Source organism: Hetaerina americana, unplaced genomic scaffold, assembly GCF_022747635.1.
Source record: "Hetaerina americana unplaced genomic scaffold, ioHetAmer1.1.p SCAF_8, whole genome shotgun sequence".
In the NCBI taxonomy this organism is placed as follows: domain Eukaryota; kingdom Metazoa; phylum Arthropoda; class Insecta; order Odonata; family Calopterygidae; genus Hetaerina; species Hetaerina americana.
The window spans coordinates 34,880,882-34,905,126 of record NW_027287427.1 but is presented as its reverse complement, the minus strand read 5'-3'; the positions used below and the strand labels follow the sequence as shown (position 1 = coordinate 34,905,126).

At 39.7% G+C, this 24,245-nt stretch overlaps 1 protein-coding gene across 1 annotated transcript in view; it reads right to left on the bottom strand.

The window, feature by feature from the left end:
• The window catches only part of LOC139697582 (uncharacterized), a 525,492-nt gene that overhangs the window by 342,907 nt on the left and 158,340 nt on the right, over positions 1-24,245 (bottom strand). The window lies entirely within an intron of this gene.

Here is a 24,245-nt window from a genome sequence, read left to right as displayed (position 1 = left end):
ATCTCACCTCTGTCACTGTCAGTCTTTGTGTGTCCTTTCCTTAATCACCGTTCGTCTCATTCTTTAAGATTTGAGCATATTTATTCTCCCTTTTTCATTCTGAAAGTTTTCTCTCATTCATATGGCACCCTTTCCTTCTAAGTTCGAGGAACATTAATTTTGATTACATGATAACTTAACCTTTTAGGCGAGGTAGGCAGGTGACGAGAATGCAAAGTCCTCTGACAGGTACGTAAGATGTACTCAAAGGCAGAGCCCTGTTTCTGCCAACGCTCTTCTTGTCCAACAAAGGGACCTTTAGGGAAACGATCTTCTATTTTCTAACCCTAACGGGGTGTGAGTATGATAAGCAGAATTTACAGCTGTCTGTCGTACTATCTGCCTATATTATTCCTTTTATTGCCATTTTATAGATGTGAACATATTTCTCTGAGCGCGTTTTTGCAATTTTCCATTTTAAAAATGAGTCTCGTTGCCTTTAAGTATGTTTTATCATTAATACCTTCCTTATTAACACATATTCTCGAGTATTATCTGCCCAAAATGCTTTCATTTCTCTCACCCCATCCCTTTCCTTAGCCTCCAGGTTCTCTTCAATTCTTACTCCCTATGCTTATTATCTCCAAAGCAATGTTTTCCAGAAAACTCCCTTCCGCAGCCTCTTCGCTCCTCATCCAATCCATTAACTGTCTTTTTCCATCCTAGTGGGACACCATCTATTATCTCACATCATCATTATCTCCAAACCTCCCATCCCGAGATCTCTACGTTTCTTCCTTCTTCTTTCTTTCTCCCTCAAACTCCGTCCTCAATTTCTCTCTCTTTCGTAATTTCCCTCCTTCCTTTTCCCTGTTCACCAGTTCCTCCCTTCATATCTCTCCTCGCCGCGTCCTTCATTTCCTTCCTATTCTCTCCGCAAACCGATAAAACAAACCTCTATAACTTTCCCTCTCTCTCTCCTCGGTCCCAACAACAAGACTTCATCTTCTCACACCACGTGGCGCCACAATCTCTTATCCGCAAAACTCATCTCATATCTACGCTCCCTATACCTCCCCTCCTTCCATACCCCCCCCCCCCCCCAAGTTTCCCACACCCTTCTCCTTCACTTACAAACCGACCGACCTCAAACTCACACGCCCTTCGTTCAACCCTTTACCACTTACGGCCTCTCAGCCCAGAGCTGAAACTGAAAGTACTCCGAAAGTATCTTTTCACCCCCCACATAACTACTGCCGCGTAAAATATAGAAATATTTGAGTGTGTGTATTTATGTATTCAAGTTTGTGTGTGTGTACGAAGAGGACACAACCCCAGTGTACAAAGGGGACACATTTCCATTCTTATCAGAAGCAGTTTGGTACACATTAATTCTTACATATCGACAACGAATGCCAAAAGCTAAGAAAAAAATTCGGCTTCTAAAAGAAAAGGAAAACAAATATTCTGGGAGATAATACACCTAGATCCGAGATTCATGCTGAAGCCGCTTGGCTGACTTTGAATATTTATCAGAACCAACTACGCCGGTTTCCCGTTGCAGACGCAACGAGAAAGGCTCCCTCCCTCCCTGTTTGTTCCCATGCTCCATCGTTGAAACTCTGAGCGGGATTATCAGAGCTAGCTTGAACATAATCTGGTGTGAAGGAGGAAATTTATATAACCTTTCGCACGTCGACCACTTCTCTCTTTCTTCGTCACCTCATCAAACCTCTCATCACTTATTTCTTTTCGGCTTGGTCCCGCATCCAGCCACCTCCTCCCACCCAGTGCCCTACCAACAACGCACAAAACTCAGATCAACAAAATTGTTACTATTGCAATCCAACTAACCTCTCTCCACAGAGCACACATACCACACAATCCCGAAGCCAAACAAACTCTCGTCTCACTAGCCCGATTGCCCGTGTTTGCCTTTTATCACGGTGATCTCTCTATATCCATCACTCCACTTTTGTTTTTCCCCTTACTTGTTTTTCTTTCATTTACTTTCCCGCGTCAATGCTTTCCCCTGTTCCCCTCCCTTATCCACTCCACAGGCAACCCTTAGATCATAAACGCCCACGTCAAACCCCTTTTTCTCCGCCGATCCACCTAACCCCTTCTTTTTTTCAACTTTGTATTTCCCGTGTTAATCCAATTCCACATTACTCCAGCACCTCATAATGGCCTGTCGGGTGAATACAAATGCAGGCCAAAAACGACCAGGATTAAAGTTATGGATCACGAGAAGAGAGAACGCAGAGGGTACTTGAAAAATGAATTCTTACTCTCTAATGATACTCAAATACGTGAATGTGGGTGTATGAAATATCATTCACCATATTTACTGGAACCTTTATCCCATCATACCTGTAACGTTGTCTAAACTGTTAGGTTAAAATGGAATTGAATTGAACGAGGAGATGATAATGTCGCCTCACCCGTTATATATCAAAAGTCGAATACTTATCAAATTGTCTCAGATTGAACATTTCACTTCTCTCATTATCCCATAAGTTACTGCAATAACGCAATACTTATTTGTTACGTCACTGTTTTCACTAGGGAGCTATACCATCTCACAGACCTTACTTTGCTCGCTCGGCCGTTACCCACACTAATGAAGAAAAAGATTACATTTGTAATGCCTAGGGGTTTTTTTTGCGAAGTTTTTATCAAACAGCTTTTTAATAGATAAAGTATGTATCTACTCTAATTCTTTTGGGCGTTTTCCCTGACATTATTAAACAATGACATTGGTAACCTAGAGGACTCTTTTTGAAGAGCACAGAATTTAGAAAATTTTCGAGTACTCGTATTTTGGAAACGAATTTGCAATTATGAATTAATGGCAAAATTCGATGACAACAATAAGAGATTTAACAATATTTATTTTCTTATAACAGTACTCTATAGTTCATACAATAAATATTTGCAAATATTTTTGGTAAAAGAAATAAAGCCTGCAAGCGATAAAAATCAACTAAACATGCCTTTCCTATAGAATCCGATGGAAGTGATTCGGAGTAGAACAAGGTAATTCAGATATACATAAACAGCATCGTATCTGTGACATTTAATAAGGTACAAAGTGCGCAAATTGTTCAACTTCTGATTCTAGGAAAAATTAGTGCCGTATAATAACGCTACAGTTTTAGCCTTAGAATTTTGCACAAATTTGGATGCCAATAGTTTATTCGCTCAAGCAGTTAATAACTAATATAACTTACGTCATTTATCTTTATAGATTTGGCTTCACAATTTATTATAGCATAATGCACGAGGCCTTTAACAAATTCAACTGTATTTATAAAATCCTTGAGTAATTGGTAAAAGATTTTTCAAGCCTTGTCTTACTCAGGTAAAATGAAACAAAGATTCTTTAATCCCCTCACATTCTGCTTCCTTCACACTATCTCCTGGTCTTCACCACCCTTCCCCTCTCTCCTTTCATCTCTCGCTCCTACCCACTCTATCTTATTCGTCGTCCTTCCCGCTCACCCTACCTTACTCTTCCTCGGTCGCCTAAGGGCTTCTCATCCCTCCTTGTCTTCCTCGTCTTTCCTTCCCATTCCAGAGTCGTGTTATCTCAATTTCTAATTTTACCGTTGCTTATTGCATGGAATGGAAAAAAATTGAACCCCCTAACGGTTCGCCGCCCACACGAGCCGAAAAGCTCGTTTCCGATGCCGATTTTCTTTCTTAGATCCTATTTGTTCAAGAGAGAGAGAGACTTTATTGTGAGGTGAGTGAGGTTATTATGAGTCTATGGGGCCCGAGGCGTAATAGCCAGGAAGGGGTTCATACTAAGGGGTGCAACACTGGGAACTTATCCCCGCTACGTGGACCAAGTTATCTGTGGGTTTAATTTAACTATATTTACATATGATGTGATAAATGTTGACTATGATAGAGAGTATTTGAAACATTAAATGTTTTTCCCAGAAATCTACCAAAATGCGTTAAATAAAAGTTGATTAAATATGGTTAAAATAGTTTATGAATGGCTATTTGTATTTTCTCCCCAACGGTAGATATTATTTTGGGTAAATGAGCGGCTGATTTGTATTTTTTCCGTGTTTATATTAGTTTTGATAATTATCAAATAAATATCGCTTTTAGAATGCACTAAATTATATCTTTTCGCATAACAGCAAACGCAACTCACTAAGTTGCGCTCAGATTATCCTTCATACTACCTCTAGCGGTTTTTAATCAATTTAGCATATTAAAACGTTCTTTTAAAGTCATAGCATTTTTCTGCTTGCGTAAACAAATGTTCAATCAATCAATTATAAACACAAAAAGGCACTTCGTCATGTATGAAACATCACAGTAACGAAAAAATTAGTCTACTCTTGTCAAACAAAAACGTACGGTAGGGAAATGGGTGGTTGGATTGCCCCTTCCTCATACTTATTCGAAATAAATATTATTTTTTAAATCTTTCCTCCTGCTATGCACTTCTAGTCAAAGGCATTTGTTTCTCCTTATCCATTTTTTGTTTGTCTATTTCCATGGATTACATTACTTTCGACATTAACCTTTTGAATTTCAGTTATCGTTCCAGAAATAGAAAACTAAAAAGGTAGTCGAGAAGAAATTATACTTTAACACACTATATTTCATTCTTCTCAAGAATCACTTCATCCATTTAATTTCCCCAAACTCTTCTCCTCATTAGGAGAAACACTGTAATCATCCTCTGCATATTCCTCCAATGCCGTTTCCCTAAGACAAATTATAGTTAATCTCTGAGTAGTATGATTACCTATTTTGATTAGTAGACCCCTGTGTATATTGCCAATACTCCTTCTTTGAACAAGAAACTCTGGCGAGAATAGCTAACAAAACCGTTCAGTGGGTATTTCTTTCAATTCATCTTCATTTAAACATTGGCCAGGATTCCCATCCATGATGGTATGTCACATTGCTAACTACTCATTTATCAAGGAATTTCAAGGCGTGATTTAGCATTATTAATCTAATTTAAATAGTTTGGCGCTCAACTATTCCATATCATTCAACAGGACTGCATAAAAATTCCATAAAGGCATACATGATGCTTTTAGGCTTCATTAAAGTTTAAAGCATTTTTATTTTCTTTTTCGTATCCCGATCCCTACTTGAGGTGCGTAGTACGGAACACTTAACGTGAGTACGCCGTCCGTCGCATTGGGACGTTGAACTGCGGACCCCTTGGCGTCTTCCGTTAAGAGTAGAGTTAATGCCAACGCCAGATTTCTCTCCATCCTTCCTCTTTCCCCACCCAATCCTAATATCGCAAACGACCTTAACCGCCGGTTACCTCCCATAAAACTACTAATACTATTTTCGTTTTACCTGATTCAGAGTCGATTCAGTCATTTTTACGAAAAAAAGGTGGAAAAAACACTTTTGACTGCATCTTTATTATGTGCATTTGTAGAATAAAATGTCCTTACATACTTTGCATAGAGTTTTGAGAGGTCGGCTTAGAATTTTTCCGGTTACGATCTCCAGATCCACGAAACAAAATACGATCAAACTAATTGTTTCCACCGATTTGAACAAAAACAATCGGATATGAATGACTTTTCAACATACCAAACGGTGAGCATCATCATATCCCTTAAATTCGACGCTGATTCGTTATTATCATTTTGAGAGAAATGCATGATGCAGAATGCAGGTGGGTTATGTAAGTTGGGCTGCCTAAGCTTCAGGATGAATCCACCTAGCGTGGGCGTAATGAGTGTGATTTACACTGCAGGATACAATGTTCATGCTACATAACATTTTTCTGAACTCCATTTGCGAAAGATGATACTACTGATTGTTTTTCTCATCATATTTTAAATGAACTGTATTTGTATCTAAAAAATAAATTCTCTTAGCCCAAATATCCGGGTTAACATGGTCTTTCGCATTTATGAAACCGTTTTCCAACGGTAAAAAGCTGGTTTTGAAAGCAATTAAAATTCACAATCGCTTTTGTTTTGGATCGTACAAGATAAGTATTACATTTGTATGCGTGGTAGAAATATGGGTAGCGAGGCAGTCAGAGGCAAAGATTAAAGCATATTGAAAATAATTAAGGGAGGGAAGAAATATATGGAGTTTACAAATGTTTTATAGTGATCCGGGTTTACAGTATTTAGTCATTTAGCAGTGTTTTGTTGGGTAGGACTTAGAAATGTAGAAGAGATCATTTAACAGATCCAAGAGAAACCTACTTTGACCGGTAAACTATTTTTATTAAAAAATTGCGTTAAAAGAGGAATTTATTTATAGGTTTCGCTCGAGATACTGTGCTGAGAAAAGTATTATACTTTTGGACGCAATAATTTGAGTTGGGAAGTGTGCAAGGTGGAAGAGTGATTTATTGTATTCCATGTTTTAGAATATTTTTAACCCTCTTTTTGTGTAGGGTTAGATATGCATGGGTAGTACTTTCATAGATTCATGAAAAACCTGCCATGGTTGTATCCTTTACAACAAATAATTTTCGAATTAATTAAAATGAATACTCTTTTTCCGAAAATAATGAGTTCCGTTCTTATTCTTAAAACGATGATTTCTAGAAATGGAAATAAAACTTAAAAAAGAGTTTTAAACTAATGAGGACGTTTTTTCCCATCATTATTTTCACAAACTTTAAGTGGGGCACCAAATCTTCAACGTAGACAAAATAGGTAGAGCCTCAGCAGGCGAGGATTTTCACAAATAGTGACCGCCACCCGTCGTCATGATGACACGCGCCATTTCCAACACTCCCTCCGGCGGCGTCGACTTCCCCCTCGGGTGAAGATATGGATCCACCTCACGACCCTATTTCCATTCATCCACGGTGACACGCAATCAGCTCCCCAAACCAAATTGGCAGTTGTCTTCGTCGCAACACTGCCTCCCCAAAATTGGGTCGCGGTCTACGGAATTCCCAACCGGTTGCATGCAACCAGGCCGGTTGCATTCATCACGGTATCTATAAATAATGGATAACGCATTCACTCATCCCCCCTCTGGCAACCCCCTCATCGCTACACCCGGCCCACGTATCTACACTACTCTCCATATTTCTCTCTATATCTTCCTCCCTCTCTCTCTCAAACTGCGGTGATGATCGTCGAGAGTTGTGATCGTAATCACCCGACTGTTCCGGAGAAGGGGCTTACGGGCTTACAGGAACAGCGCACAGATCCCGCGTTTACCCATAGCTAGGACACTGAGCCAGCAAAGCAGGCGGAGGAGATTCTCCCACCGTCCCCTCGCTGTCCATCAGCGGCCGCGGCCACCATGCATTATCTCATCACCATCGACCCAATTACGACGCCGGATTTAATTAATGCGCCGCCGCTCGCAAGCTGGGCGATACCTTTAGTCTGATACTCTTGGCTTAAGGAATGGTTCATTTGGCCCAACGCATGCATATTGGCTACACACTAAAGGAAAACGATGCAGGCGAGAAGTACTGAATTACAACATGCTTCGAGTGTCCTCACCTATGAGTTCCTGACGAAAACGTTTCCGAGATCTGTGTCGATGAATAAAAACGGAAAGAAAACCACGTCGCCCAAGGCGACGCAGTCGAAAATTATTTGGGAATAATTCAGCAGTTAATTTTAGCGAATTGTGAAAATATCCCATTGATAAGGTTAGAGGGTCGCCGCACGCCATCCACCAATAGTGTTTAGTTAGCATGTCCTCACAAAAATGAAATAAAAGAGTAAATACAATTATACTGAACAAAAATGTAGTCCTCATTTTCATAATATGAGTGGACAAAATGACATTAGAAAATAGTTTGCTCTTCTAGCGAAGAAGAATTCTCGGGCAGAAGCCTTCATTTAAGTCCACAAAATCTACGGTTTCGTGATTTGATAATAATTAAATATTTCGAAAAATACCTCACCGAAGGTTATCAAAGTATTTGACAATTACCTCAGCATCCAATCAAATGATTTGCCTGGATATTGAAGGACCGGGCTTCGACCATCCCTCAAGGCAAATTGTTTTTACGTTGTGAATTTTCGTAAATTGATAAGTATTTTGACTTTACGCATGCATTTTGTGTTTATACAGAACCAGAGGCAACTGCGAATTGATTACAATCTACTTTCTCGCAGAGATTTATTAAGAGAGGAATTATTCTGTCTATAATGGGTTAAATGAAATCATACACATTTACACTAGCAGATAGAAACGGTTATGAACATTCTATTGGTATCATAATGATATGCAGTTTCAAAAAAGTCGTAAACTACTTTTTCGGATTAAGGGGCGTGTTCAAATAGTTGTCGTTCTTCCATTTCCCAAAAGATATCGGACTAGCAAACACGCCTCCGCCAACACCTATCATGGATGAAATCCCTCATAATTCACTCGTCCTAAGCGACCCTGGGCCACATTAGCGTAAAAGGCACCCCGGGGACCTTATCATAAGCATAAATTCCATACAAGTCAACGTCAAACATGCAGAGAGTTTTAACACTTTCAAAGGATATGATGCTCGAAGATTAATCGATGTACGTATTTTATAGAAAACCGATTCTTAGTGAATAATTAAATGGTTTTCCAGAGGGGTATTTCCCATAGCAACGGTGTTATTCGATTGATTCAGAAGAATGCCAGAGGTAACAGCTAAGAAATGCTCCTTGAGAGCAAATAACACCATAAAGGCAAATTATATTTTGATAAAGAACTAGCAGCAATTCTGATATCACTTAAGTCTATGGTTTTTAAAATAAATATCTAATTAAAGGTCATTTTGAAACAAATAATTACATCACACCCGGAAATTAAATATCCCGTATATTTTCCACGAATCAAATAAATCATATCGCTATATATACACAAGGTTAGAATACGAAAAACAAATTTACGGAGAAGTAAAAATCACGGAAGTATTTATGTTTCGAGTAAATGACTAAAATTGCAATTATTACAACGCTTTCAATAAAGATTTAAATAAATATTCCCACCGTAAAATAGTGAACACTCGACAGCCATTGATGGAACAAGCCAAAAAGTTTTAAATTATCTTTAGGATTGACTTTTATAGACAAAATTGCATGACTAATTTTTCAATTACCCACATTTTTTCATGCCCAATCGATGATATACTTATATTGATGTTTTGATTACAGTTAACTACTTTTGTCTTTAGATCGCAAGTAAAATTACCTTGAGCGAAGTGACCTAAAATTACCGCTTTACGCAATCTATGAAAAAGAAAACACCCATGTATTTTACAAATGAAACATTAACTTATTTAAAATGCTCCTAAAATAACGTGAAGGATAACTAAATTGAATCATGAAGGTGACTAGAAACTCATCGAGCTTTGGGAGTATTGAGTGAACATTAATTGAGAGTAACTTTACAAAAATTGATCGGCAAAATGACCGAGGAAAGGAAATTAAACATACAAGGAAGACAGTAAAGCGCCAAACTTTTTATTGATTAGGAAAAATTTTAAGCAAGCCCAGACGTGAAACAATCTAACCCTGAAAATCTTAAGCAGGAAGGGTAAGAGGGAAGGGAAAAAGGCAGAGAGAGGGAAAGGGGAGGGAAAGATGAAAGTTATTTGAGCAAAAGCAATAACACGGGGGGGACAATATTGGTAGGAGACAAAGGAAGAGGAAGACAAACTGTGGTTAGCGAAACGTACGCAAAGGGAAGCGGGATGGCTGTGGGCGTGGACAGGGGAGGGAAAACATCGGGATGATGGATAGTGGAGGAAGGTGGAGAAGGATAAATAAATCCGTGGAAAGGATTTGGGAAAGAAAACATGCAAAGGAACGGGGAAGTTAACATAAATCCGCTGAGTGAAGAGACCAGAAAAATGGTTTACTTCTACGTCGTGTTGTAGACCATAAAAGTTTACTTTCGCCAAAGTGATTTTTTATTACGTACGCTGAACATAACTTTGGTTTTAATGTAGTTAAAAAACATTAAAGTTATAATTGGTCAGATCGTTTTAACTCATGTCAGATCGTAAATTCGTTCTAGTCAAATTGTCGCGTAAAACCATAAACTACGAACTGTTGCTGGTACACGCAGGTAACCATGACAGTTACTGCATCTAATAGCTGAGAAAAGCCCTCAGATTAGAATCTCACCGGGGTTATAGCATTTTGGGTCTACGTATTTTGAATGTGGGTACCTGAAACACACATGAAGTCTGAAATGATCTGAACTAGAAACATGAATATGAATTGAATAAATTGGATGATAAAACACGAAAATGCTTGTCAAGAAATACCTCAAACACATCATACATGAAAATGACTTACTGATTATACACCCGTTTAATTTCATGAATGCATTTTAAGATAGTCAATGTACCGTAAACATAAGGCAATTAATATCTCGATCATGCAATCCATCTAAAACATAGAAGTTCTTTGATTCTAAGTAATATTCTAAGAACCAATTTTGGATACAACCGTTGGAATTACGACAAAATGTGACTTATCCAAGGACATTTTAAAATAAGAATAAATCAATGTCCATGATAAACACATTAAACAAAATATTAAGGTAAAAAAATAATTCAAAACTATTTATGATGAATATAATGTAGTTTTAAGAACTACTTTTTTCAAGCCTTAAGCTGGATAGTATGAACTGAATTGATGAACTGAATGAAGGAATTGGTAATGTGCAAAGTCTCGAGTACTACGATTATCAGTAGCTGTAATTAGCTTTAAAAGACACTTTGATAAGGGAGCCCAAAATAAAGCAGATATTGAAAATGATAACAGGTGTGTTTATATGTAATTACCTAACGAAACAATATTTTGAAACAATTACAAGCTGGAATATTTTTAGGGAAAATGCAATGGCGGAGCTGCAGGTCTAATATAAAAAGAGGTATTAAATGATTTCAGTATTCATATTTGAAATGACAATGCCAATTATATTAGAGTAAATGGTTTCACTCTAATATTTAAAGCAACACTGTGAATTATATCCTTATATTAGCCTAAGGGAAAATATCTTTTACCTCCCCTAAATCAAGCAATTAGCTCATGGTAATTATTTATTGCATATACTAATGTGATTGTATATGAATGAAATATTTTGCACCAAGAGCTAACCGCACCAATTATGGAGGCGGTAGTATGATAATAACATATGGATGGAATATGATAATGACTAATAAAGACATCTAGTAGGGATTATGATAATGAAATACAATATGATAAATAAATTTAGTGCGGCCTTCACCACCTAGAGATATCTTAGATAAACCTGCTAGGCCATTAAAAATTCCCTTTCTGGTGATCCCCAATGGAGAAGGGAGAGTGCAAAACCCATAAAAAGACAAAAATCGGATCAGGAAGCTAGAAACTTGTCTTCCAATCTCGGGATAAAATGGAATGAGAAAGGCGGCACTTTTCAAGGAACTCGTCAGTTGAACGAGGGAGTCGGTTTTCTTTTAGAGCTAACGTAATTGGGAGGACGGAATAAAAATGACAAAAATAGGCTGAAAATGGACGAAGAGCTGAGGAGAAAGGCTCGGAAATTGATGCTTCGACACACTTTAAGGAGCTTTTTTGTCTCACCGAATTACATATTTTGATATATGTCGGTTTTTTCTAGATAATTACATGTATGTGTGCATAAATAAATATCAAACGTCTACAAAAAATACTTGTATATGTGTATATAAATATACATTAGCTATAAACTATTATGACTTCAAATATATTTATCAGACTGAAATGAGAATACAAGGGATTGCTTACCTCTCGTGCAAAAATCTTTTCATCAATTTTTCTACCATCAATTTCTTTCATTTCCATCGTGTCGGATCATGACGTTTAGGAGCACATAAACTTTTCCTATTGAAGGGCTCATTTCTTCCTGCATTCCTGCTGTCTCAAATCCACCCATTTTCCCTCATCATTCTCTTTTAGTCAGCTTCCTCCCTTCATTCCCTTAACGTTTCTGTCGTTATTCCGATGTAATTACTTGCTAACAAAACAAAGAGGGTAAGTTATAACACAAGTTTCACAATTTATAAATATTAAATAACCTTCTGTTAAGAGCGGATCGCCTCCTATTTCTTCTCCACTTCTACGTAATACGCCTTCACATTTTTTTACTTTGTCCGTCTAATGTGTGAAGTTTGCACCAGTGACTTTCCCAAATGTCACTCTTTGTATCGATCACCGGTCATGGTCAAGCGTATGACAAAAATACATCAATAGATGGTGTGAACGCACTACTTTCTCTTAGCAAAGAATCCTTCAGTCGATTCATGAAACACTAAAATCACACTTTTGTCTCACTAAGGCCTAAATAACATACCTAAAAATACTGTTTTTATTAAATCTATTTTATTGTGCATGATATATTTAAAAAATTCATCCCCTGTGAAAAATATCTCATTTTATCTGAAGCATTCAATGATTTCACGACAAATTAACCGTTTTGCCAAAGTTTATAATTCAATGTAATAGAGGGGCCGACATTTTTACTCAGACAACACTAACTTTACTTCAAAAGATATGCCAATTATCGCTGAAATCTAACATGTAATAATATGATTTTTTAGAAATCGGTATTCTTAGGGAGACGAAATAAAAGCTGAAACATAAAATTCAATGAGGGACTTCAAAAATATAATTGAATAATAACGTTATACGGAGAAGCTGCGTTTGAAATATTAGCACGCACTAACCCCGTGAAAGAAATTTCAAAATAATATAGTAGATTGAACTTAATGGACCTATGTATACCAATAGGCATACGATTTATTAGGAAAGCATATTCAACAAACGAATCCTCTAGCGTGACATTGATTATGCGGTCTACTAAAAACCTTACGAAATTTGATCCAATCATATTAGGCTAAAAATATTAACTTAAATAAAAAATGTATTTCCTTAGTTAATCATATTTAGATATGATAAATAACAATGCATACATAAATCTTTTCAATACATTTTCTAAACGTTCATTTTCAAAAACGTTCGTATTCAAAACATTCATGCTAACAAAATCACACATGCATCACTCCAAAGCTTAGATTTGTATTTCGCGTATCTTTTCATTTCTCTTGGGTGCATTATGCGAATAATTATCGCCATATAAAACAATTCGGATACATCAATCATTCCATTTTTCGTTCTACCATACAGCTATGGAGATTAAATGAGCAACTTTATTTTAACAATTGTTTGGTAACCGCATTTACAAACTATCTCAACCAATAACGGAACAATTGATTCAAGAGGAATTTAGTCAAACAACCATGCTACCGGTACCGACGTAGGAATATAGAGACATGGCATATGCTGGTGAGTTGCACACTCTGCCTCAAAATACTAAGACGCAATAATTCGATAAAAATAAGGCGTGCGCCGAAGAGAAGCTGAGTTACCGTCTTCACATCACCGCGAGTGGCATCTCCCTCGGCGGGGGAGGGAGGGGACATTAGATCAGGATACTTACTCGAGAGTTGATGGGGGCGTTGGCGGTCATAATGGCAGCGGAGTGGATGGGAAGGAGGTGCTGGCAGTGGCGGGGTGGGGAAGGAAAACAGCAAAAAAAAATGGCGTTATCTAATGACGTCATGGCGTGGCGCACCTCACCATCCCCGCGCCCGGCCTTAAAGTAAAGCCTGAAAGTTCGGTTACAACGGAATGGGATGGAGGATGATGGGGAAGGAGCGGTCGGGAGGGAAATGAAGTTGGTGAAGGAGGGTGGAGGGGAAAAAGGGAATGGGTACGGCGGGCGGAGGCGATATGTGCGGAAAGATGTTAAGGGCAGGGGAGGAGAGATCTTTGTAGCGGATGGAGGATGCCGTCGAGCGGGGTTCCGATGAGGGGAAAGCCTGGCAAACGGGAGCGGATGGGAAATGGGGAGAAGGGTCACAGTAAAGGGGGCCTTACAGGGAGAGAGAGATTGAGAGAGGCGTAGGGAGCGGGTAGTGGGAGAGGAAACGGAAGTGTCTCAATGTCGGATATGGACTCGAGGGTCAGATCTGGTTGAGTACTGGCGAGTTTTGTAACTGCGGGACGCAGGGCAATGGAGAGAGATCGAGAAAGTGCATTAGTGTCCCGAGGAGCCACGACGGGGGACCGGCGTCACCGTGGGACCGTCGGAGGCGAGTGAAATAGAGGGGCGCTTGGGACAGACATGCGCGTCTGTGTGAGTGAATAGAATGGTGTGGGCAAATGGAGGAAAAAGTGTCACTAAAAAATATGGGCTAGTTGTAGCAGAGAAAAGGAAGGAACAGTACGCCTGCATCACGGAGAAGAGAATGCGGTTTACGGAGATAATTGGAAAACAATGTTAGCACGGTAAATGGAAGGCGGAATGCCGACGGTAGGAGATGGGAGGGAGAAACGACCTGGGACTCGACAAAGGCACTTTAAAAAAATGTATTCTGCAGAGAGAATTTACTTTGGCGAACATAAGGAGTCATTAAGGAACATGTCAGTAGTCGAAACGCTGGCACATCGGTAAATAATTTTTTTTAATGGCGTCTTTTAACTCCAAAATTCGAGTAACGATGGGAGATAGGAAGAATAATCACAACATTATTTTGATAACGAAGTTGGAAACGTGTCTTGCTTCACATTCAAGTAACTACCACGCTAATGGTAAGAAAACATCATCTTAAAGCAACATTTCGTAGTACTCCACGCAAAGTATATAGAGACACTTGAAACAAATTATACGGAAAATTATTTCAATGCAACGCCAGTTACCAGGAATTGAATTAATGCTACCACAGGTGAAGGTTAAAAAATATCAGGATAACTACGGAAAGGTTGATTATTCAAAAATAATCCTTTTTTACCAGTGCACTTCGCTACGTTAGCGTAAGAGTAGCATGGAAATATACTTGTAATACAGAGCTCGATTATTCCTAGTTAAGACGCTGTTTATAAAAATTACGTAAGTTGTTATTAATAGGACTACTATATTCTAAAAAAACAAAGGTGAGAAGAAGAGAGCAATATCTCGCACAACAGTTGAGAATAATGGTGTGCCACAAAGAAATAAGCTTCATAGCATGTATGGTCACGTGTATATATGATCCTTGATTTGATTGTTGGTGATGTTGAGTAGCAAACTTCTCTTATGAAGAGAATTGTTTGTGCATGCATGGTTGGTGACCTAAACCCCCCCCCACTACTCACCCTTGCGGGGTATGATGCAGATGTAGATAGATGTAGAGATGAAAGAAATGGCATCAGCCAAAAGCGGCCGTTCGCATTCTCTTTTCGACACCACTGTCCCATTAACAATTGACTGTATTACTCAGTGAATTTTGATTGCTAAATATTGTGATTGAATTCATCGGCTAAATAAATACATATGTTATTACCGAATATATTATTTATTTATTACTATAATATTAGTCAGGTATCCATAAATTTTGCGAAAAAACGTCAAATATGAACATGGATACTGCTTTAATGTAAGTAGACGTTCACTGATTGTTTTTGCCATAAAATTATATCTAGACTTGAAGCAAATATTTTTATTTTGAAGAGCGGAGGCTAGTCTGAAAGGGTTACACATTTCTGACATCTACCACCTCAATGTCATCTGACAAAATTGATTCTGAATCTATTATTTGCAACAGATGTTGGTTTAACACAGACGCATATATACTTTATACACTTTACTACCATATACAGCCATATTATGAATTACCTTGGAAAAACAATAAAAATGAAGAACCAAATTCCTTAGGCAACTGATTACATCGCTTGTGCAAAGAAACCGGTTCAGCCGTAATATATTCGTATACTTGAATTTAATCCTTATTGAAAACTTCTGACAAATATTTTAGTCATATTCACATTTCCCAGTGACAAACCTATTCCCATTGACCATTATCGCCGATTATCCATATGTACCACTTCATAAACTTCGGATGAAAATACGCTTCGACTTTCTCCCCCCTCCCTTTACGAATCCACTGGCAATATGCAAAACCATGGGGATGGAGTGGTCATGAGCGGAACATTACCCTCCAAATCGTGGGAAGTGCATCACCACCACCGTCGCCGCAACGCCATTAGGCCCGCCATCAACCGTCAATTCCACCCTTTTGGCCCGGGGACCCTGGGTCGGAGGGAGGGTGGAAGGGCGACGGCGCCCCAGCCATCGGGGCTTGTTCGCAAGAGGGCGGCGGCGACGGCAGAGATGAAAGGCCGACGTTATTGGAAGGCACGCCCAAGCTCGGGACAATCGCCTTGATCAGTGACGGCGGTGAAAATGACCCTTCAGTCGGCGGGAAGGGCGGGAGGCGGAAGGGCGAACGGCTCGTATGCAGAACGGTTTTCGGGAACGGGGCATTGAATGGCTGGGTGGGCGCAAGGAGGGGGAGGAGGCGAGTGTAAAAGGAGAGAGGGAGAGACGAAGGGGGGATGGGAGACGTGGAAGGGATCGTGGGACAGCTAATGACGAGAGGCGCGGTCCCTTCCTCCCCCGCCCCGAGCCCACGGAGGGACACCGCAAGAGTGGACAAGGGGCGGTCGGCGTACGTGTTTTGGGGCGGCCAGCGGGGTGAGTGGTCGATGGTGGAGGGCAAATATACGGTAATGAATCGAGCAAGAGTTGGGAGAGGCAGAGAGGAGTGGGGAGTTAGAAGAATCATTCGTGGCGGGTGAGGAGGAGGAGTGGGATCCGACGCCGACACGAAGCGGGGATCGAATTGGGGTCGGGAGTTGACGGGAAAGATCAGCCGGTGACGGCGATTCATTTCCGAGGGGGAAAGTCACCAAGCGTGCGCGAGGGGCCGGTTGGTTGGGAGAGCGAAATAATTGAATGAGCAGGGAGACTCGTTCGGCCGATGGGTGGCGGGCGGTGGAAATACAAATCAAGCACCGCTGCTGCTTGGCCGAAAGGGATAGAGAGAGGCACACAGCTAGAGCTAAAAGGCAAATCTTTTTATTTTTATCCCCCCACCCCGGGTGCGGTTTCGGAGAGGATGAGCACGACGGCCACTCGATGGAGAAATCATAATAATAAAAAAAAGCTAAACGTAACCGAATGGTCATCGGCAGCACTCTCTCCATTGGAAACTCGAAATTTAGGTGACGTCTACATGGTCACGAAAGTGCGGCCGCGCGATACATTTTATTTTCTCCACATCAATCAGCCCACACACATTTCCACTCCCCGTAAGGTCCCCGTATATGTTCATGCTTTCAGAATGTTTCCAATTTGGCGGTTAGTAAAAGTAATGTATTTTACTTCATAAAATCACCTTTGCGCATTGTGCAATCATTAGCATAAGAGTATGCGGTATCTCCCCCGCGTCATCTGATGGGGCAAGAAAGATTTATTCCATTAATTTGGTGCTGAATGGCAACGAGGATTGAAATGAAACCTAGTGAAGTGATTGATAAAAAGTAATTGAGAGGAAACAAAAGGCTCAATTGGGATGGAATGGGAGAATGATTTGATGAGGAGATTGAATCACAGGAGTGAATTAGTGATTGCGGGCCAGAGATTGCGAAGTTTTGAGAAACATAGCACAACTGCAATAATGATACATAGGAGCCTTGGGCAAGACGAATTTATAGAGATTTCCATAGGATTGCGAAGGCCACTTGCATATGAATTCAGATCAGCCAGAAAGATGCATGAGGTTAATTTTAATTACGATTATCAAGTCTAGAAACACGACCATCGAGCGCCAATCCAGTTATGGTCGATGCAGAGGGCAAATTAAGACTGAAGTTCAAAGGGTAAAAGGTTTTTCGCATTAAGCCAAAATATTTTATTCTAATAGATCTTAGAATTAAAACAAGGTGCTCTACTTATATAAAGGTAGGCTTTGGACGAACCACAAAGATTATTCCCTACTAAGTTTCGTAATAACGTCCTCTTGTTTTGTCCTACATTACTTATTCTTTATTTATTCCCAAGTTCTGCCTGCCTTCATGCTGTCTAAAAAGGCCACTCCTTCCTTTACCCCGCTAACTCATCTAACCATTTTTTATTGCCATCAATATTTTTGTGATTAGTTGTATTATGTCAAGTTGGAGAAGGAAAAAAGAAAATGAACGGAAAGGAAAAGGAACATGAAAGGAAACGAACTCTAAGTTCTAAACACGGTAGGGGAAGACAATACAGTTGTTTGGAACAATTCGAAGAAGCCAAGAAAATTGGATGAAATAGATTCTAGGAGGCAATGAGATGCTGAGACGGTCATAAGAAGGGACTACTGGGAAGAATGGTAGAGGAAAGAAAAAAATAGGCATATGAGATGGAATTAATAGGGGTAGAGAGCATTCAAAGCTAAAAAATGAGGTGTTGTAAAATGCAGCTTGGGGTTGAGGATGCTTTGCGTAATGTTATTTTGTAATGTAGTTAGTAGTAGTTTTGAGGGGAGGCGACCGACAGCTAAGGTCATTTGCGCCATAGGGGATGGACAGGAAAGGATGAAGGGTGGAGAGAAACCCGGCGTCGGCATTAGCCTACTCTTTACGAAAGGCGCCAAGGGGTCCGCAGTTTAACGTCCCATCCGACGGACGGCGTACTCACTCAAAGTGCCCTCCACAAAGCACCTCAAGTAGGGATCGAGAAACCTCTGAAAAATATTCAACACCACCGGGATTTGAACCCGCGCCCTCAGGGTGGGAAGCCAGTACGTTAGCCCCCGCACCATCTCGATCCCCGTAATGTAGTTAGTAGGACTTACAAGTACACAACTGAGAGTGTCCAGGTCCGTCAAGTCTTCCAAGTAACTTGTCCAAAAAAATACATAATTAAGGTTGATTTTAAATTTACGATAAAAACATCGAGGGTTATTGAAGGAATTGATCGGTCTAGGAATACTCAAAAAAAAATCCTCAACCTTCAATTTCAACCAGGACCACTTTCCTAAGCATTCAAAGTGGAATTAATGCTTTCCTAAGCATTAATTCCACTTAAATTACGATTTTTTTAATAAAACGCTATCTGTGAATAGTTCTCTTCTCCCACATATTTCCTCCAAGGTCATCCTCTGTGTGAGGATAGGCTAAATTACCACGCCCTTATGCATGCACAAAGCTTTCGTATTTAACCGTATTTACTAATCTAAATGTCTGGTTTGATTTCCTGCAGCCTAAAAGGCAAAATGTATAATTTTTCCATCAAAGCTCTTTCTTTAAGTACAATGTTGGTGGCTTTAATTCTTTCTTTTGGCTACATTTGTGCTTTCTAAATAAAGAACTGAACAAGAAAATGACAGCACACACACGATTCTGATTCAGATTACAAGCATAAAACTGATATTGATTGAATGGAATCATTTTCCAGTAAGATACTGAAGAGAAATAAAATTTTTTAGAACAATATATAGAATATATTTGTCTCCAGCTGAAAAAAGCCACCATAAGGAACATAATTTTTGCTTGACTAATGAATATTCATTTCATTAAGCGAAGAGTGGGAAATACGCTAATACCAATTGCCAGATGGGGTGCTGTTTCTCATTTGACCATAGTTAAAAAATACCCTGAAAATTTAGAACCAAGCGAGGAAATATATAAAAATTGAATGAGATGAAATAAGATAACAACGGTCTGAGCTCGATCCTTAACTACTGACGAGGAAAGATAATCGCAACAGTACTAACGGAGCGTAATGGGCTTTATTGACTCCGTGCATTATACTAGAAATATACAATTTGTATGGAGTTCAAAGCTGACCCTGAGATAATTCTAATTGTATGATTAAATGCAACGAAACTATATCGAGAAATAAAGGGAAAGTGACAGAGTTAAAGAATCCTTTTCCTAACGTACATTTTACAGGCAGAACATCACAACTACTAAAATCGATATAAATATAAATTAATACCTAAATAGCTTATTTATGGCATGATTTAGTTCTAGATTTCCATTAATGTCCTCTGTCCAAGCGGCAGAGTGCATTATCAAAATTAAATTCGAGCCTAATTCCAAATCTAGGACTGAATAAGGAAAAAATATAAATTACACATCAAGGTGTGATGTGGTGGAACTGGTCCATTATAACAGAGACGAAGACTGTTACCATTTTTCACCAAATAATTATTAAGTGGAAAATTGCTATAGTCTTCGTTTCTGTTATCAAGAAGAAAATAACATCGAAAATTTTATCACGAATCTATGAGAGGGGAGCTGGTCTTGATTCAATTTACCCAGGGCACACGAGCTTGTGTGTACAAGAATGGCACGGCACCGACGGCACATGGAAGGCATGGGCCTAAACTTGATGGCAGCTTAAGTTCGTTATACAAGTGTTTGCATACAGTAATCCGGGAAACCGAAATTCACGTGCGCTGCCGTTATTGTTGGCTGTAAAGCATAGCTTTTAAAGTGTTGTACGACCTGCGTGAGCATCAAGTCCTGATATTATCTGTGTCGTAGGAGAGTGGGTTGAACAGAGCATCCCAACTCACCCACAAAGTTGCTTTGCCTCCAAGCTATGTTAGATTGCCCGCAAGTCCCACGCGGTATCTCGCTTGCCAGTGGTGAGGCTGCTGTTTTTTTGTCATCGGCGCCATTGCTGTGCAAATTCCTGATAGGGGGTCCTAGAAAACTATCTCTCGGAAACTATGGGGTATGCTGTAAATAATTCTCTTAAACGCATGGACATTGGGTTGAAAGAGTAAACTAGGTATTGGTATTACATACGGGTACCATAATTTGGGCAGAGCGCTCAAAGAAGTAAATCGTTATTTTCTCATTTCAGACTGCTTCTTTCATCCATAATCAAAAAATCTACACTTTTTTGAGGGAAGAGAACATATGAAAAGAACAGAAAATACACAGCAAATTCTCTTCACAATTGTTCAGGGTAAATTAAAACGCGAATTATGTCAGGGCTTACTATAACTATATAATACCAGGTAACTGATTGAATTTGAATAATATGTAACTATTAGAGGAAGAAATGAAAAGAAAGAATCTACGGTATAGCAAGAAAAATAACGAAGTAAACTGAACGATAGCCACATAGTTGACAAAATTCGTCCAAGAAGAAAATTTCGAAGCAACTACAAGCTGAGCAAATGTTTTATCAAAAAATACCTAAGAATATAATGAAAGGTTGGGTGAAGGCCTAGTTCACCAATATGGTACCCTTAAAGCCACTGCAAGGATTTATGGCAGGGGGTGATTCAAAACCACACATGAATCATCGAAAATTTAGGCAAACTTAATATTAAACACCGCTAAATATGTCAAATAATTATACTATGATGGAGATTACGTTAACTACAGATACATGAACTACGCTATCTGCGAAAACTTCTTTACGCATGCAAGTCGAGCTTCTAGCAACCATGACACTAAAATAGAGATAAGGGCAATTATGTCAGGGATTATCCATAACCTACATCCATAAACTTGCGTGGTGTAAATAGAGATGAGAAACAAAGGATAAGGGTCAAAAATGGTTGGGTGTAGAGATTTTGTATGGGAAAAGAGTGGGAAACGTGAAGACTCGTCCGGATACCAGGGCACGGGGGGCGGAGTTGTAAGAAACGGAGGGATGGCAGAGAGGTTATAAAATGGACACCCCCCACCCACTCAAACTTCCGACACTCTTATGTTCCTCCGAAATGATGAAGGCGCTGTGAAAGATTTTACGACAGAAAGAGATACACGTGAACACAGAAACTGAGAAACTCAAGAACGATAAGACTCGTTGGACGATGTGCGAGGAGCAAAATCATTGGCACTGGAATGGAGCGGGTGTGTTGGACGGTGGGGAGTTAGCGTGAGATTAGCCCGAAGGGTCTACAAGTGGGAAGGCGGATTAGGACGGGCGGGAAGAGCGTTAACAGGGGTGGGTAGAAGAAGAGATAGTACGTGTCGAGGGCAGGGATATGGAAAAACAGAAAAGAGACACAATTTGGGTTAACGGGCGGGAGTTAGAGTGAAGGGAGGGGAGAGAGATGGGGAAAAAATGATGAAGAGTGGCTGATTTGGGAGGCAGTTCTATAGGGCGTGGTGTCTCCTCCTCCCGGAAAAGGCGGGCACCGGGGCTGTGTATGTGCACTTCCCGTGTGCGTGAACGTGCGAGACGGTGTTGTTGTCGAGAGGAGGTGGGCGTCTCTCTCCACCCCAGGCTGTTGGGCATGTGTACGCGGCAGGGCTACCTTCATAACTTAAAAGGATGAGGCGGCAGAGGAGGGCGAGAATTCAGAGGGAGGGAATAAGGGAGGGATGGGCGGGTTAAAGGGGGAATGAAGGGTGGCCAAAGGGCGGGGCGGGCGGTCCACAGGGTGTGCGATGCTCGAAAGAGAACGCCGATGTCCCATGCAAACGGCACAATGTGAATGAGTCGACGAACCTCCGATGCCACAAGGTCTTCGAGCGGGGGAAGACATCGGTATCTTTACATGCATGTTGTCAATAGGATCACCATACAAATGTCTATATACATTGATCTGATCAAACGAGAATTATTACAATCAGTTCATCGGTCTACTTAGGGTATTGATTTAAATAGAAACTAACCAATGCTATACTCGTACTTTTAAGCCCCTGCATAAACGACACTGAAAACTACGATAAACCAATTTACTACGCATTTTTTTTCCTTTTTTCCGTCCTCTTTGCCAATTATTTTCCTCCCTCAACCTCACCGCTCAACTTTATGCACTATATATCACCCTCTACAACATTCCATTGCTACCCAAAATGTCGTACATCCACTTCCAATGCCGCCTTTGGATTTCTCTCAAACACCTCTCTTTTCCTACAATGCATAGAATATCCTTTGTTTTCCTTTTTATTTATTTTATTTTATCCATACTTCACACCCACACCCCAGAAGTCTAAGCTTATTTTCTTGTCTCGATGACTAACATTCAAGAAGGATACCTCGATAAATCAAAATAATTACCCCGTATCTAGTAAGTTTTCACCATTCTTTCTTTTGCAACCTACTTAAGACACTCGTCATCTATTCCTTCATCTCTGTAAAAGATGCTTCACCTAATTTAATTTTATATTCCTTGTTCGCCTGAGTATTTTCTTAAAAAAAGTTTAATCCAATTTTTAAGTGAGCTGATCGCGTCGCAATGGGTTCCCTCGAAGGAAAATTGGCCAAATTACTTATTTTTGGAGGTTCCCAAGTGGGAGGCGGAATGGCCGGGAGAATGAGGGTCTGATGATATAAAGGAATGATACTCCTGAATGAAAAAGATTTTCTCGAGATTCCTGGAGCCCACACCACTGATGCCACAGGCATTTCGGCCCAAACTCATACGCAAACAACTCCTCGTCCTTGTTTCTCGCATTCATTCTCTCTTCCTCGATTCCCATGTTGTCCGAATATAGCTGTTGGGTTTTGAATTTCCATTTTTGAAATGATAGTTTACCTTTGTATGACAGAGCGATATATTAGCTTCGAGGTTTGATTCTGCTGAGTATTTTCTTCAACTACTTCACTTTTGTTTGAGAGGGATAAATGTTTCATCTATTCACAGATGAAATAAAAAAGCTCTAGGCATAGGTTCACTACATTATTAAGATACGTTCATAAACACGTGGTTTAATGTGTTAACTTACCGATAAATTTGAACAATCATGTAATACTTTTAACCTCTGATTTCACACATTCTCGTATTAAAGTTAAAAATGAAATTCGTATTTTATATTTTTAACTTATCTGTATCTCATTTAGGATTACCGATAAAATATTCACCATACAAACATTTAAATTCTCATTTCGATACAAGAATAGAGATTACTAGAAAATTACTCCTGGCAAAATATTATACCAATGCAATCTTCACACATAAGCTAATCAAATAAGTAATATATTGCACTAAAGTAAAGTTTTACGAGAGGAAATCAATTTATCTGCCTTTTATTTTAAAACGATGATGTCGCAAATAACAATCTCACATCACGCTTACGTCAGTATTAAGTGATTTCACCGTGCGTCGATTTCATGCATCTTATGGGGTCTGAATCTAAAAAATGATATTATTATGAAATCAAATACAATCCTTCACGTTGCATAAAATTATATCCTCATCTTTCACGATTGTTCCAATATCGAGGGTCGAGATAAAAAATGGAATACGCAACACGAAAAACTCACATTGCAACACCGCGCCAACGACGATGATATCGGACTGATGGTCATTTCAAAAATCGCCAAGCGATAGGAATCGCATCGCTCTGGGTACAACACACAATATCGTCCCACGCTTAAGAGAAGTGGGGTGGGGAAAATGGGAGACGGGAAACGCGAGTGGGTGGTGAGCGAAGTGGGTGTGACACGTAGTCAGGAGGTAGCAAAATGCAAAGTAACGG